Here is a 12,316-nt window from a genome sequence, read left to right on the forward strand (position 1 = left end):
CCTTTCTGCCAGCCTTTTCATGGTGGGTAAACTGCCATGAAACGGCCTGCGAGGAGGCACATCATAATCCCTACAGCGGTTCCTGGCAAGCACTGCCACCATTGTAGGGATTGGATTCCACTCCGAGGGTCTGACTGGCTTCTTGAGCCCCTCAGATCCTTGGTGGTCAGTCTCTTCGACTGCCACTCATCTCCTGGCCATCCTAATGTGGGGTGCAGAAAGCATTGTTAGGATCGCGATGGGACCACCACCGCTGGGCTATCGATGGCGGTCCCATGTCAATTGTAATTGGGCCCTTTGTCTTTTTAGCTCGAATAAAGTGATGAATTGATTTATATCCAAGGATAATAAATATGTCATAGCATTTGATATAGGAAAATGAATGTGTGCTCACTCTTATATAGTCTAAAACCATAACCCAGAATTTTCATAGAAGAGGCGTGTATGTTGCAAATATAGAGAAAACAAGGCACTATCATCAAAACTGCACTGTTAGCATAGGGGATGATTACACTTGTTGCTGTACTAAGTGGGGCAATGTGAGAATATGAAAAGACCAGAGTAGTTTTGCGGTTGCTTTTTTGCTTTCCCTCTCAGTGGAAGGAGGTTTCAGCCCAGATAAGTACGTCTTTCAATCCTGACCTACCCCTAGAATGCGATGTTGGTGGTAAGCTCTCCCAAATGAAAAAAAAGCTGCGTGTATGGGCACCCGAGTGTTCCAGAAACCTATATTTCTGGGGATAATGTCCATAAGAGAAGGGTACAGAGGCCCTGGAGAAGAGGAAAGGGTATGAGGAGGACGAGGCCACTCATAGTGGGAAGACCACAGAGCGATGCGTCATCTACTTTTATTGGAGAGGACCCCAAGACTGGAATGGTGAGGCCAATGCTGTCCTAAAATTGCTGCCTTCACTGTCACAGTGACATCAGGCTTGGGGTCTGGGCCAGACTGACTCTGCCAAGGCACAACCTGAGTGTGTCACCCTTGAGAGGGACTTTGTGTCCATCCTAGAAGCCCTGGATTGCCAGGCATCCCTGTTCATTCTCAGTGCAAAATCTTTGAGAGGTTAGAAGTGAAAGTGAAAGGAGGGTATCAACAACCTGTAGTTGTACCCCCCTCTCTGAGAAAGCCAGGACATTAAAGGGATCTCAGAAGCAAGATGGTGTCTCATTGCCAGCACCAAGGCTGGAAGCGAAGTCTATTCCAGAAATCAGACTTGTATCTTTTGTAAAATATGTCATACGAATCCGACTTTACTTATGAATTAGATTTGCAAGATGTATTTTAGAAATTCAATAAAAAGTAACTTTTTTTCTGGTTTCTAGGGGGGATAACTTAATGGACAATAATAGTGTATCTCAATTTTTTGTATGGAACAGCTAACCATGCTGAAAATAGCTTTTAGGGCATGATCACTGTAAAGACATGTTTATCATTAAACTTTTACATGTCCTACTTCCAAATATCATGCACCCTGCCTTATGGGCCTGTATAACCTACTTAGGGGTGACTGTTTATTATTTAAAGGGAGGGTTTATGCCTTTTTGACAGATCACATTTGTAGTTAAAACCTGCCTAGCCAAGCTACTGGTGGCAGGCCAGGAGTCATGTTTTGCAGTGTCACTTTAGTAGTGTCACAATTTGTGCTGCAGTCCACTAATAAAACTTAACTCATGATAATGCTTTTATGGGTCTTATTTATAAGGTGCAGTATTAGTAGTGTGCAGATCAATGAATCTACACTCAAATTCTTTAGTGTATTCTCACATGAAACTAATGTAGCTGAAAAAAACTTGCTAGGAGCTCTTAAAGTGTGTTTTCTGGCATATACTAACAAGGCCTCAGTTGGGCCACAACAGCATCTTGTCTAAAATGGATGTCACAACATTATTATCATTTGCTTATTTTTCTGCTGCATGTAGTTCAACAAGATGTAGTTGTCTTTATTTTGGAATTAAACAGTAGTCAAAGAAATCTTGCTGGAGGGCCTACTGTAAACTTTTCTCAAGGGCCTTCCACTTGCACGCATTATTGCCTTCATTCACATGGATTTACTGTTTATGCTACAAATTTGTTCTGACATTTCTGGATTACATTAGATCAGAAGGGGGCAAAGCAGTGTTTTCTTGTGGGCTAGTGTGGAGGTGATGGGGATAAGTATGACATGTTTATATATTATAATAAATTATAATTTGTTGAAAATTGTATTTTGTGCTTACACCATGTTGACTGTGCAGTTCCAACTGTTTTCAATTGGGAAAATTACTATAAAATCCTTGAATTTGGAGGTGAACACTGATAATCTTGGCTTTCAATGAGGGATGATGCCACATTCCTTATTGATTTTGCTCCACATTTGAGATTTAGCCTGTTTTTGTTTTTTCCTATTACTCTGCATTGTGCCCATTATTGAAAGACATCTCCATGGCAATGATTTTATGCATTCGAATACGCTTTGCTGCACCTGCATTTTACTGTTTGTTTAGAGTACTTTTTTGAAACTTGAAAACGATCTTCATGGTTTTTCTCAAATACCCCTCTAGAACTCACTTTTTGAGGCAGCCTTTCTTCAGCCTTTCTTTTGTCAACTCTGCTAATTGGATTTATGTTGTTTTGGTGTCAAATGATGTATTAAAATGTACTCTATGTTTCTATATTGGTTGGAATTATTCTTGTGTTATGTTTTCACTTCAATACTGTTCATGTGCTGCATAAATAAATGGATTATTGCCTTTAAGTCAAGCCTAACTGCTTTTGTGGCAAGCTAGCCTGGGTTAAGCACACATGTATTTTGTGACTTTTTGTGGTTCACCCTTCCAGGGGTTGTGGCTGTTGCTTGACCAGGACCTACACCCCAGTCAACCAACAACCCAATTTCTCTCTGGGGCACATTGCCTACCTATTCAAGGTTAACACCATCCCTGACCCACCCGAAACCTGGGTGCGCCTTGGAGTTTTAAATTTAGGGGTACAGAACATCCACAATTCTTGGTTGCAGACGATGGTTAACAAAAAGGGGTGGATTTAGAGATTTTTTTCCCCAATCACTAGTCTGCATTTCCGAGTTCGCACTGGAATTATTTGCTGAATCTTGAAACACCTGGATGTTGTAAATAAAACAGCGATAATGTTAAGCATTCGCTGAAGACATGCTATCCTGTCTTCGTTCTAGTTTTCCTGCTCATACCCAAAAATATGGCCGGACTCCATTTTGTTTTCTGGCGTCCATCTTGTATGCTACACTCCGCCATGTGCTCGCCACGAGGCAAGTCCTACTTCACTGACTGTCACCCCTGGAGTTTGCCCAGCAACAGGCTTTAAATAGTTCCAGCTTGCCTAGCGCATGCCCAGTACGTGTACCATCTGTTTCTGCTTAGAGGGGATTGAAATGTGCATTTGGTGGGCTTCATGAACCGTTAACTCAACCCATGTATCGATCATGTTTGAGAAATGTCCATATATGGTTGTAAATCATGCTTTTGAGTTGTAACCGCCCACTTATGAGCCCCTTCTTTGTGTATAAAAGGGGACCGCATGTCCGAGTTTTTTGTGCTACCTTGTACAATACTGTAGAGTGTTGTGTGGGCTGTAGTACCACCTTTAAAGGTTTATTAAACTATGTTTTTGTATTTCCAGTTTCCGTGCCAATTTCTTATAAAGACTGAGGACTTTGCGTACAGAAGGGCGAACCCTTTCGCACTCACGGGCCTTGCTGAGGCCTGTATTCATCAATTGGCGAGCGTCACGTGGGGCTCATCGGCGACTCGGATGCTCGAAGGACTGGTCGTGACGAAGGATTGGAACCTTGCCGGGGACGTGATCACTGCCAGCGGCGCCTTTAGTCCTGGCATCCCAAGGTATTCTTCCTTCCCTTCCGATCTGACCATCTGGGTGGCGCCGGTCATCGACTGAGACCTCTTCTGTCGGTTTGCCGTGTAGTGGCCATTTGGGCGAATTCGGAACTTGGCAGTTGGAATCTGGATGCTCTTGATTGGTAAGAATCGTTGTACGATACTTGCTCCGAGCCTTTGATAGTCTTGCTTGGCAAGGCAGTTTTATACGCTTGTCCCGACTGAATTGTTTGTTTGTTTAGAATGACTAGTCATATTATTGGTTTAGTGAACTTATATATGAGTTGCAACCCATGTAGGCGGGCAATGTGGAGATATTTCTCCTGATCTGTGAATTTCAGCGGCGCAACGTTTTAAGTGCCATTTAATTATAATATTGCATATTCTGCATTATTTTTAGACATGCCTGTTTTTAGCGCACTCCGTAAGTGGTGCTGCTGCTTTGGAAATGACCAGTTGGTACTTGAAGAATCACAGCCGGCTCCCCCAGAAGGGACGCCGAATAGGGATATGTACGTCAAGTTTGGTCTTTTCCCCATAATGTACAGCACATTGTGGCGGAAATATACCAAGTAGGATCCTGAGTTACAATGGCCTATGTATGGATCGTTTGATTTGAAGAAAATTGAGTATGTGGAGCAGTGTATGTGTAAGCGGCGAGTGAGACAAGATATGTTTGAATGTATACGAATGTGGGTGAAAGAGGTGCGAGAGCGTGAGAAGCATGAGCAAGCACTGATTGAGAAGGAGCAGCGAAAGAGTGAGCGTGAGAAAGCGCATGAGGCGAAAAAACGTGAAGCAAAGGAATTAGAAGAGAAGCAGGAGAAAGAACATCGGTTGCAAATATCTGGCCAGTATCCTGTTCGACGGCCTCTTTATCCTGTCCTTAATAAATCGGATGATGATTTTTCGTTATTAGATCTCTCACCGCCCCCGTATGTTGGTCCGTCTGCCCCGAGTGGAGGAGACCAAGATTCTAAACCGTCCGGACAGAAAGTGGATACGCGGTCTATGTTATCGACTGAACGTATGGCTGATCTTCGTAAGATTGCTCATCGGGTTAACAAAGATTCTATCCCTCTTACTGACTTGTTGACAGAACTTGAGTCATGGGAAGATAGGGAAAAAATATATTTTACTGATTATGTTTCTAATGAAGTAGTGATAGATTTTCGAAAATATTCTGATGTTCTTGAACCAGCTGATGTGATAGCTGATGCAAAGGAATTACGTAAAGGTCTTTTCCTCCTTCTCAGGTGCCCGCTGCGATTCGACGGCTATGTGCGTTGCGGGATTAAATGTTTCGGCTACGGGACGAAGCACGGAGACGGAAAGCCAGCGAGGAGCAATCGAATCCGAGTGGCGGCGGGAAGCAGTCATCCATCTTTTATTCAGATAAGATCGATGCAGTGCATGCTAAACCAATGCGGGAGGCGGCGCCTTTGTATGTTCCCCCTAAAGGAGCGGGTACTAGTTCAGATAGAGGGTCGGCGGATGCTCAAGCGTATTTTATCTATAATTGGGTTTATACTCCTTGGAATAGGGCAGATGTTATGGCATTGAATGCAGCATTACCTGACCCACGAAAGAATCCCGCAGCCTTTTATGAGGAAGTTGAGGGGGCTTTGAATTCCTGTACTATGACTCTGGCCGATATTGATTTATTTTTTGGGCTTATATTACCCCCAGATATGTGGAGATCAATACGAAAGATTGATGACCTTCAGGCATTCAAAACTCAATGGGCGGATCTTGAGGATGAGGACAGTGAGAGAAAACCAGCACAGAAGCCGCCCCAGTCGATTTTAGACCTTCCTGCTGCTATTTTAGCTAAATTAAAAATGCTTATCCCCCCCTAAAAAAATAGATTGGACTATGTTAGCGTCATGTAAGCAGAAGGTAGATGAATCGGTTTCAGATTTCTTTACACGATTTGAGGAAACTTTTCATGATTTTAGCTGTCAGTCGCTTACGGACGACACAGGCTGACACCTTTTTGTTGATAAATATGTTTCGAATTTATTGCCAAGTATAGCAGCTCGATTAAAAGTGAGTGAAAGTTCTTGGACGACTTCGACACCAGCATCCCTCCTCACAATGGCTCAGTATTACGAGCGTCAGGAATTAGAAGCGAAGGGTAGTGAGGAAAAGAAATCTAAAGATCTGAAAACGAAGGTTATGTTAGCGCAAGTATATGGGCCGCCTCGTAGAGGTAATGATCGGGGCAGCAGGAATTTTTCTAGCTCTCCTTCAGGCCGTACTGATTTGGCCCGGGATCAATGTGCGTATTGTAGGCAGAAAGGCCATTGGGCGAACGAGTGTCCGTTATTGCGTTCACAGCGCCAGGAGCGTGGGCAGGGATCCACGAGGGGTAGAGGAGGTTTTTCAGGCCCTAGGGGCAGCACGAATGATCTAGCTAGGTTTGAGTCTAATATGCGACCCCGAGACGGGTCCAATGTTTTTGATCGACGAAATCAGTACCAACTGTCTGATTATGCACCTCCCGAACAGCATGACTCACAGTATGCATAGGATTGCGTAGGATGGGGTAAGGAAGTGCCAGTAGATCAGAGGGGTCCTTATGTTACAGCACATGTTTTGGCCTCTACTGATCGGTTCCTGGTTGATACAGGAGCTACTTGTAGCACCTTGTTCAAAAAATTGGTTCTGAGGGCTCCCCTGTCTGACTCAACAATTACGTCAATAGGGTTCGATGGAACCCCTTCTGTTAGCCCACTATCACAACCTCTTGCACTTTATGTAGATCCGTTTGCTGCACCATGTCCATTTCTACTCTCTCCAAAAACTCCTGATAATATTGTGGGCCTAGAAATGCTCAAGCATTTTCGGGCCACAATACGGTGCTCCCCTGAGGGAGTACGTGTTATCCTGAATAATAATTATCCAACAATGGAGAGGGTGTACATGATTACTGTAGAGGCTGCACTGTGGCCTCGTTGCCTAAATCTTTGTGGGCCACATCTGATACTGACGTGGGACAGATGATTATCCCTCCGGTACACATCAGTTTAAAGGAGGGAGCTGTGCTGCCACGCCTGCCTCAGTATCGGATATCACAGGAGGGGGAGGAGGCGCTCATACAGATAGTGCAGGACTTGATTAAAGTAGGGGTGGTTGAAGAAGTTCCATACAATGTGTGCAACAGTCCTATATTACCGATCTTGAAGAAAGACACTAACACCAGGATTTATCGATTTATTATCGATTTGAGGGAGGTCAATAAGATAGTGATATCTCAATACCCAGTGGTTTCGGATATTACGACACTCCTTACTTTGGTCCCGCCAACTGCGACAACGTTCTCTGTTATAGACTTGAAAAACGCTTTCTTCTCGATCCCTATTCACCCTGACAGCCGATATCTTTTCAGGTTCACGTTGAATAATAGATCGTACAGATTCTGTAGAGTTCCTCAAGGCTATACTGAGAGCCCCAGCATTTACAGTCAGGCATTGAAACGACAATTGGATTCTTTTGTTTTACCTGAAGGTGTGGCGCTTATACAATATGTTGATGACATCTTGCTGGCTGCCGACACCCCTGAACAATGTGAGGAGTGCACATTGTCTTTACTTACCTTTTTGGCATCTCACAACCATAAAGTATCAAAAAAGAAACTGCAATATTGTAGACCAAAGGTTACCTACTTAGGTCACCTTTTGTCTAAGGAGGGGCGTGCACTTACACCAGATCGTATTCAAGCCATTTTAGACACACCAGCACCCTCCACGCAGAAAGAAGTTCGCACTTTTCTGGGTCTCACCTCCTTTTGCAGACAGTGGATATTAGGGTTTTCATACATAGTTAAACCACTGTTAGCCCTTTTGACAAAGGATACCCCAGTTCCCCTTCCATGGACAGATGAATGTGGGAATGCTTTTCAACAATTACGTCAGGCCCTTTGTTCAGCACCAGTGTTAGGCACCCCTGATTATGCAAAGCCCTTTACACTGTATGTGCATGAGAGAGATGGATGTGCGTTATCAGTGTTAGTGCAGATGCACGGCGACAAGCAGCGCCCTTGTGCATACTTCTCGGCAGTACTTGATCCAGTTGCTCGAGCATTGCCTGGATGTTTTCGCTCAGTAGCAGCGACAGCTGTGTCAATACGTCAGAGTGAAGGGATAGTCTTATCTCATAAGCTGTTGGTGTTGGTCCCCCATGCTGTTGATGCCCTTTTGAATCAGACAAAGACGCAGCATTTAACTAGTGCTCGTCTGACAGGATACGAGCTGACGTTATTGGCTCCTTATATAACTTTGAAGAGATGTGCAACGTTGAATCCAGCTACGTTGTTGCCCTTCCCAATGACTCAGCCTGAGGCACAAGAGACACATGACTGTGTCTTTGTGACTGAGGAACAGACAAAGGGTCGTATCGATTTACAAGATACGCCCTTTACAGATGTGGACGGAGAGCTGTGGGTGGACAGGTCCTGTTTAAAGTTACCAGATGGAACCACCTCCGCAGCATATGCAATCACTACACTGCACACGATAGTGGAGACAGCACCCATACCACAGAAATCAGCTCAGGCAGCAAAACTGATAGCGGTAACACGAGCTTGTGAGCTTAGTGCAGGATTATGTGTGAATGTCTACACAGACAGCCGTTATGCTTTCGGAGTACCGCATGATTTTGGCCTGCTCTGGAAGGAAAGGGGCTTTTTGACATCACATGGAACCCAGATAATGTATGGAGAATTAGTACAAAATCTTTTGACTGCATTGACGCTCCCTAAAAGGATAGCTATAGTAAAATGTAGTGCACACAAGAAAGTAACAGACAAAGTGGGACAAGGAAATGCTTTTGTAGATTGAGTGGCACGTGAAACTGCGATGCAGCCTGGCTCCACTTCAATGTATGTCGTGATGTCACAAGCTGAGCGGTGGCACAATGCTAGGGAAAAGGTACTAGAAATGCAAAAGGCTGCTACTGAGAAAGAACAAGACCAATGGTCCAAAGATGGAGAATTGGACGATGAAGGCTGTTGGAGGAATAAGCAGATGGATAGGTGGAAGTTACCCACAGCCTTCGTACAACCTATGGTTCAGATGGCACATGGGCTAGCACATGTTGGAGCTTCGGCAATTGTGAAATTGCTTACGCAAGTTTGGGAGCATCCAGAAATTGCTAGTTCGGCTAAAAGAGTGGTACAGACTTGCATGATTTGCCTTAGATACAATCCAGGAAAAGGGACACGAACTCCAGCAGGAGGATTTACAACACCCACTGCACCCTTTGAAGTATTGCAGATGGATTATATTCAGCTGGAGCGCTGCAATAATCTAAAGTATGTCCTGGTTGTGGTTTGTGCATTCAGCAAATGGATCGAAGCATACCCTACTAAGGATAATACTGCAATGACTACTGCTAAGGTGCTCTTGAAGGAATTCTTTCCTCGTTTTGGTGTTTGTAGATTGTTGTGGAGTGATAACGGGCCCCATTTTGTGGCGGACGTTATTAAATATGTCCTGAAGGGATTAGGCATCGTGCAAAAGTTCCACGCAGTGTTCCACCCGCAATCAGCAGGTTTGGTGGAAAAGTACAACGGCACTCTTAAGTTGAAAATTGCGAAAAAACAGGCTTCTACTTCTCTGACTTGGCCAGATGCTCTGCCTTTGGTGTTTTTGTCTATCAGATCAGTACCACACTCTCGGAAGGGCTTAACGCCCTATGAAATAGTTTTCGGGTGCCCCATGAATATATGGGGGGGTGCCCAAACCAAGTTCACTTTAGTTTCACGAAGATACTGTGTACATTTGCTCAAGATGGATAAGAGAAAGATTTTTGGTTCTGTAGGGTTCATTTTCGTTATAGCAGTCATCGCTACAGTCATGTGGTTTGTTGAGGAGAAAGAGTTGAAACATCGACAGTCATATTTGAATAACACCTTCATTCAGATGTTGCATCACACTCACGTTGCTACAAACCCCACAGATTGCTGGATATGTGGGATGATGCCAGCGCATCAAAAGAAAGGGGGGACACCGTTCATACCTCTTCCCTTTTCTCATAATGGCACTTGTAGAGCGTGGTACACTTTGCTTTTTGCTACAAGAAAGCCTACAGTAGGACGACTAATTTTCAAGCTGAACAAAGAATGTCATCAAGATAAAGACGGCTATCCACAAGCCAACAGAACTATATGGGAGTGGGAAGAGTATCGACCGGACAATGAATCGACACCTTATGTCTTTACGAACACTAGAGACACTGTTGGGCAAGAGAAGTTCGTGATTTCAGTGGCCCAAGCACAAGCTGATTTATGTGTACAAAGTGTAGGCCACATTCCAGTAGGTGTTAGTGATTGTATTGTTGTATTGAACATTGATGGCCTGAATAACAGTACTTTCCTTGCTTCACATAACACCTATTTTGTATGCGGGAATAAGGGCTATTATCGATTACCAGCCGGATGGTCTGGAGTATGTTATGTATCGTTTTTATTGCCACCTGTATTTTTGGCACCTGCATCATATCATAAAGACTTGAAATTATTGAATACTGTAACTGTGAACAGATTCAAACAGACTTTATCTATAGATGATGTTGATCAGACGGACACTAGTCTGCAACAATATATAGATTTCAACTTAGGATTGTTTTTCTTTGTGGGAGCTGCGTTGAATAGCAGAAAGATACGACGATTAACAAGAGTAGTGGAAGCTGTTACCAATCAAACTGCTGCGGCTCTTGGGAACCTTACTGAAGAGCTACAAATTACTAGCATTGTTGTGTTGCAGAACCGGATGGTTCTCGACATCATGCTAGCAGATAGAGGTGGAGCTTGTAGAATTATTGGAAGTAGCTGTTGTGTATTTATCCCAGATCATACTCCTTCTGTGTATAAAGCCATTAACAAATTACACAAGATTGCAGCTGATATACATCAAGAAAATGGATCTTGGACTTTCTCTGGGTGGTTCTGGACCTTGATTTCTACATGGGGTTGGAAGGTCCTCACTGGAATATGTATAATTGTTGCCATATTATTCACCTGTTGCGTATGTATTCAATGTAGTCCAATGATATGTTCGTTATGTGTCTCACTTTGTGTGCCTAATAAACAAGCTGTTGCGGAGGCTGCCCATAGGAAAACTATAACTAGAGAGATAGCGTATATGATGAGCATCGATATAAACGATGAGTATTTAGATTATCCGAGAAAACCGAATGTCTTCAGCAAATGCTGAATGGGTCATCTGTTGTAAATAAAACAGCGATAATGTTAAGCATTCGCTGAAGACATGCTATCCTGTCCACGTTCTAGTTTTCCGGCTCATACTCGAAAATATGGCCGGACTCCATTTTGTTTTCTGGCGTCCATCTTGTGTGCTACACTCCGCCAAATGCTCGCCACGAGGCAAGTCCTACTTCACTGACTGTGACCCCTGGAGTTTTTGCCCAGCAACAGGCTATAAATAGTTCCAGCTTGCCTAGCGCATGCCCAGTACGTGTAACATCTGTTTCTGCTTAGAGGGGATTGGAATGTGCATTCGGTGGGCTTCATGAACCGTTAACTCCACCCATGTATCGATCATGTTTGAGAAATGTCCATATATGGTTGTAAATCATGCATTTGAGTTGTAACCGCCCACTTATGAGCCCCTTCTTTGTGTATAAAAGGGGACCGCATGTCCGAGTTCTTTGTGCTACCTTGTACAATACTGTAGAGTGTTGTGTGGGCTGTAGTACCACCTTTAAAGGTTTATTAAACTATGTTTTTGTATTTCCAGTTTCCGTGCCAATTTCTTATGTAGTCTGAGGACTTTGCGTACAGAAGGGCGAACCCTTTCACACTCATGGGCCTTGCAGAGGCCTGTATTCATCATGGACACCTCCATTTTTTTCTTGAACTATACAATAAAGTGATGGATGTAATTCTTCTATTAATCTCAGCCACTGTTAGTCACTTGTATTTGCATCCCACTCCATCATTATTTTACACACCATGCTACTGGGGTGATGGCGTTTCGATCTCAAAAATTCGAGATTTTCATCAGGACAGGTATTTGAGCACCTAATATTAACCCAAGGATATAAATTATGGTACGCAACAAGGAGGGCTAGGAGTGCCCAGTGGGAGCGCTTCCTGATGAAGTAGATTCACAGTAATGATAAGAATCACATAGAGATGTGTAGCCAATGGTGCTGCGTAGGACTGTGTACTTCTGGACAGGATCATTTGCTACCGGCAGGCTAAGGAGCTCCAAGCCCGTCCTATGTGGTAGCCCTTTTTTAAAATCAGCGTATGCTCTACCAACTACACAGTGTAATCACTAATTACTTAGGGGCTTAATTCCCCCTGATACTGTCCAGGAGTACACGCCATCGACCCAGTACAACTAAACTCCTTGTTCATTATAGTTAAAAATAAAGTTGGCTTATGTTGTCAATGTGATGTATATTTTTAAAGTAGTTCTTTACTCACCACAGCACA

The 12,316-nt window shown here is 43.7% G+C and overlaps 1 protein-coding gene across 1 annotated transcript in view; it reads right to left on the reverse strand.

Annotated features, from left to right (window-relative positions):
• The window catches only part of LOC147712250 (scavenger receptor cysteine-rich domain-containing protein DMBT1-like), a 426,380-nt gene that overhangs the window by 351,171 nt on the left and 62,893 nt on the right, over window positions 1-12,316 (reverse strand). The gene's annotated exons all lie outside the window — the stretch shown is intronic.

The sequence above is a fragment of the Lissotriton vulgaris genome, chromosome 5, assembly GCF_964263255.1.
Source record: "Lissotriton vulgaris chromosome 5, aLisVul1.2, whole genome shotgun sequence".
Classification (NCBI taxonomy): Eukaryota; Metazoa; Chordata; class Amphibia; order Caudata; family Salamandridae; genus Lissotriton; species Lissotriton vulgaris.